Source organism: Triticum urartu, chromosome 6A (genome assembly GCF_056163025.1).
Source record: "Triticum urartu cultivar PI428250 chromosome 6A, HENAU_Tu73, whole genome shotgun sequence".
NCBI classification, from domain to species: Eukaryota; Viridiplantae; Streptophyta; class Magnoliopsida; order Poales; family Poaceae; genus Triticum; species Triticum urartu.
The window spans coordinates 14,548,028-14,552,500 of NC_141878.1; the positions used below are offsets into that span (position 1 = coordinate 14,548,028).

General features: G+C 41.4%; 1 non-coding gene across 1 annotated transcript; it reads left to right on the forward strand.

Annotated features, from left to right (window-relative positions):
- The first annotated feature begins 3,373 nt into the window (after positions 1-3,373).
- On the forward strand, positions 3,374-3,446 carry TRNAK-UUU (transfer RNA lysine (anticodon UUU)). The gene has a single exon. It is a non-coding gene; the product is annotated as a tRNA-Lys (tRNA).
- Positions 3,447-4,473: the final 1,027 nt, after the last annotated feature.

Genomic DNA, 4,473 nt, shown 5'->3' on the forward strand with positions numbered 1-4,473 from the left:
GGATGCCTAAGCTCTTAACGCAAAGGAACGTCACATTATATTTCCCCTTATGATTGCAACCTTTATTATGCAGTCCGCCGCTTTTATTACTTTGACATCACAAGTTCGTACAACGCTCAATTTTCTCTTACAATAAAAGATCAAACATATTTAGGAGCAATTTTTATTGCTTTATGCACCGATGACAACTTACTTGACAGATCTTCTTCAATCCATGAGTAGGTATGGTGGACACTCATGGCAAGAAACTGGGATTAAGGGTTTTTGGATGCATAAGTAGTATCTCTACTTAGTACGCATTCTTAGCTAGCAAAAGATCCTAAGAAAACACCATGATACGTCTCCAACGTATCTATTTTTCCAAACACTTTTGCCCTTCTTTTGGACTCTAACTTGCATGATTTGAATGGAACTAAACCGGACTGACTCAACAATCGTTTTATCTATTCCCACATCGATTCACCAATCCTGGAACTCGTTATGGATAGAAGGTCCGTAGAAGTGAAAGTAGGACGACGGGAGAAAAGAGTAAGGAGTACCGGAAAAAGATTTACTTTGAAACTGGAAAGATTTTGGACTTTCTGCCCACGAAGAAATAGTAGCATTTGAAACTGGAAAGATTTACTTTGGATAGTAAATCCCCAAGGAAGGGCTATAATCCAAACAAAGGAGGAGCTAGCGGACAGTTCGAATTTCAACGATTAGGGAGGGGAATGAAACACTTGTCTTTCACAATCAATTCTTTCTTTTTTTATGTTTAGGACACGCGAAGCGAGAGCGAAACTCGCTATGAGGAGAAGACTCGGCAAGAGAGGTTTGAACAAGAGGAACTGCCGTCTAGTTGAGTTTGATCATTCTCTCTTTCTATCTCTCTTTCTTTCAAGAGCTGAATAAGGGCATATCCGCAAAGGAGAGAGAAATCGGACTTTCTTCTTTACCCCCCTCATTATTCAAGACGTGAATATAAAGTGTATTGTACTCCCTTGGATCTTTTCCGGGATCTTTACTCGTCGTTGATCAAGGAAGCTAGAAGGAAGATGGGTGGTAGGGTGAATGGACATTCGTATCCTCTCCGACTCGTCGGTTAGGAGAGTAGCGACCAAAAAGAAATCATTATACAGGATAACTGCTGTAGAGATAAAATGTAGGAAGGAGAAAGTTGGTTTCAATGAGTCATGTGAATTGTAGAAGAAATAGGTAAACAAGGCGGGTTAATATATATACGTTGAAAAGCAAGGGGATAAATTGAACGAAATGAAGAGCAATCCAGAATCCTATTTTGTATACTATAAGAAAAAGGCACTGAAAACTTGGAAACGGAAGATGTTGTAACTGATATGGGTAGTCACACATTAGGCAAAATGGTGTAGTGGTTGGGCCAGGTAGCTTCTTCTTTTGAACAGCATTTCATTCTGTTTTGGATGCTTTCTACTATGTTTCAAGTGATCAAAGAAGAGTTTATTTCCCACTACTCATATCACATCTTATGTGTTGATGCAAGCTGACTAAATCAATAAGATGGTATTCGTATTTGATTAGACAAGATGGTATTCTTCTTTATTCCGGAGCACAACAATCCGGATCTCTATCTTATAGCTTATCCTTCCTATTCTGTATGTATTACGGTCATGTCAAGTCAATGGTCTGTCTGCCCTGCAACCGGTCTTGAATGGCTTCAGTGAATTGTTTGCTGAGCCTACAGAGTGACCTCCTAGGAGGACAATAGACCACAAAATACCCTTACTACCAGGCACTAAACCTATCAATCATTAGAGAAGGGACAGAGTTCAAGATAAGACTATCTTGCCTGTTTGGTAGAGAGAGTACCGGGTATTCCGATGGTTAAAGATTCAAGTCTTAGTGGCAAAGGGGGACAGCTTTGGCCTGCAACCGTTTCCACTTTACGGCCCACAGCTTGTGTTCTTCGGTATTAATTCGGTTTCTGTTTGTTTGGCTTGTCTCGTGCACCACCTGAATTGAATCATAGTAATGGGACTTTGGTAATCCAGTGATGAAGTCAATGCTGATAATGGACCATGCTTCATCAGGAATGGGTAGAGGATCGAAGAGGCCAGGGAGTTTTTAATGTTCTACCTTAGCTTGCTGAAAGATTTGACACTTGTTGACAAAAGATTCCACTGATTGAAAGATTCCTGTCCAAGCAAATAGTGCCTTGATGCGGTGATAAGTAGCAGTAATGCCAGAGTGGGCACCAATACCACTGGCATGAAGTGCTTGCAAGATGTTTTTTTTCATTTAGAAGTTTGCACCAACCCATACTCTTCCTCTATATCGAATGACCCCATTATGCAATGAATATTTGCTATTCTTGTGAGTGCTCAGGACTGCCAATTCAGATAGTAAATTCTGGGTGAATGTGTCTTTGATGTACCCTGCAACAATATCAGTGAGCCATTGTGGTTGACAGGAAGTAATGGCATTGAGTTCATCTGGCTCATGTAATCTAGATAGTGGTGCATCAGCTGCCCTATTCTCTGAGCCTTTTATTGGATGGTATATTGTAATCCCATGAGCTTGAGGAAAGGAAAGCTTTGTGCTGCATTGGTGTTTTAAGTCTTTGAGCAGTCAAATGAGCTAAGCTCCTGTGAATGAAACGCCTGTCCTGCTAAGCCCAAACTCTAATGTGCTTGACTTGGAAGTAGGCCACTCTTTCACTGTGAGGATCTTCTTTTAGTCTGTAGCCACCCCTTGCCCACTAATGACATGACCCAGGTATTCTATCTGTGGTTGAGCAAATGAACATTTATTCAACTTCACATATAGTTGATTCTGCTTCAGAAGGTCAAATACTTGCTGCAAATGGGTGACATGATCTTGCAAGGATTTGCTGTAGATTAAGATGTCATCAACAAAAACAAGTACACAAACCCTAGTCAGCTCAGCCAGAATTGTGTTCATAGCACTCTGGAGGGTGGGTGGTGCATTTGTGAGCCCAAATAGCCTAAAATTCATAGTGACGTGGGTCTTGAATGCCGTTTTGTATTCGTCTGCTTCATGTAATCTTATCTGATGGTAACCAACTCTCAGATCCAGCTTAGTAAACCAAACAGCACAAGATAACTCATCCAACAATTCTTCAACTACAGGCATTGGGTATTTTATTAGACGAATCCATCTTATTTCCTTATTTCTCTGTTTTGGTAGCAGGAGAAGTAGTTTGTTCAGCCCGGACTTCAAAGTAGTCTCCCCCGTTGACCTTCTTTTTTAGATAGAATCCTCAATGAGTGGAAAGGACTCCCAAACTTGCTCCACAGTACTATACCATACAGAGCCGCGCCCTTGTGATATGATAAGAAGAAAAGGGGCCAGGCCGCCCTCTTTTCTTTTCCGCACCAAGCCTTCTTGTAAAATCGGGTGTATAGCTCAGTTGGTAGAGCATTGGGCTTTTAACCTAATGGTCGCAGGTTCAAGTCCTGCTATACCCAAAACAAAAAAAACCACTCTTGTATTCGTAAGGATGCATAGTAGCCTTCAAAGAGCACTCTTTGGCCTTGAGAAAAGCCCCTTTCTCATCAACATCTCGACTTCGCTCGTTGTTTGAGGTAAGTATAAAGGAGATCAGATCTGTCCCGGGAATCGAAGGATACAGAAATATGGAATCGAGCACAGATTATAGGAAACAAGCAAACAGAACAGGTTGGATCCCATCTTTAACTGCACAGAGCAGCAGCCTACTATTGATTGATGATCTTACCTTCCTGAGAGTCGAGGAACAGCAGATGAGATAGCCGAAAGGGGGGACCCCGGGTAATAGGTTTCCTTTTCCGGTTTAGGCTTGAGAGAAATCAGGAACTGAACTGAGCACTCCACAAGTATGGATTGGATTGTTTCATTCTGATACCAACTTTCATGCTGGAAGATAAGGTTGCCATACTGGGAAAGGGGGAAAGGAAATAGGATCCCCTCTCTTCTCTACAGGAATGAACTTCTCCTCGCCGACCACTGGCACTATACTTAGGTTAGGCGCAATAGGTGACTTAGGTTGGGTTGTCTGGATCAATCCTACAACGAATAGCTCTCTTTCCTTTTAATGGAACACTCACTAGATTCTGCTAAATAAGGATAACTGCAAAGATAAGCCGGGTCATCCGAAAATCCAGGAAATATTTCCTTGATTTTCTGCATGGCATATTTCCTATCATTTCACAACCTACTTTTTTTCTTAGTTAGATACTATAGCACCTTCCCTTCATGGGGAGATGTTTATATACCATCTAAATTCATTCATTCATTCATTACTTACTTGCTCTTCTTTCCCAGTGATCGGAATAGGGATTTCCATGGATTGTAGGCCCTCGATTGTAATGATGGTATCAATGAAAGATGAAATAACATGATACTATTTAAAGCAATGGTTGATAGAGCGAGGTCTAACCTTGATTGGGTAGACCGAGAAGCAAACCACTAAGCAACTGGACTGCAGCCCCGAGAAAACAAGCAGTTCGGAAAAGC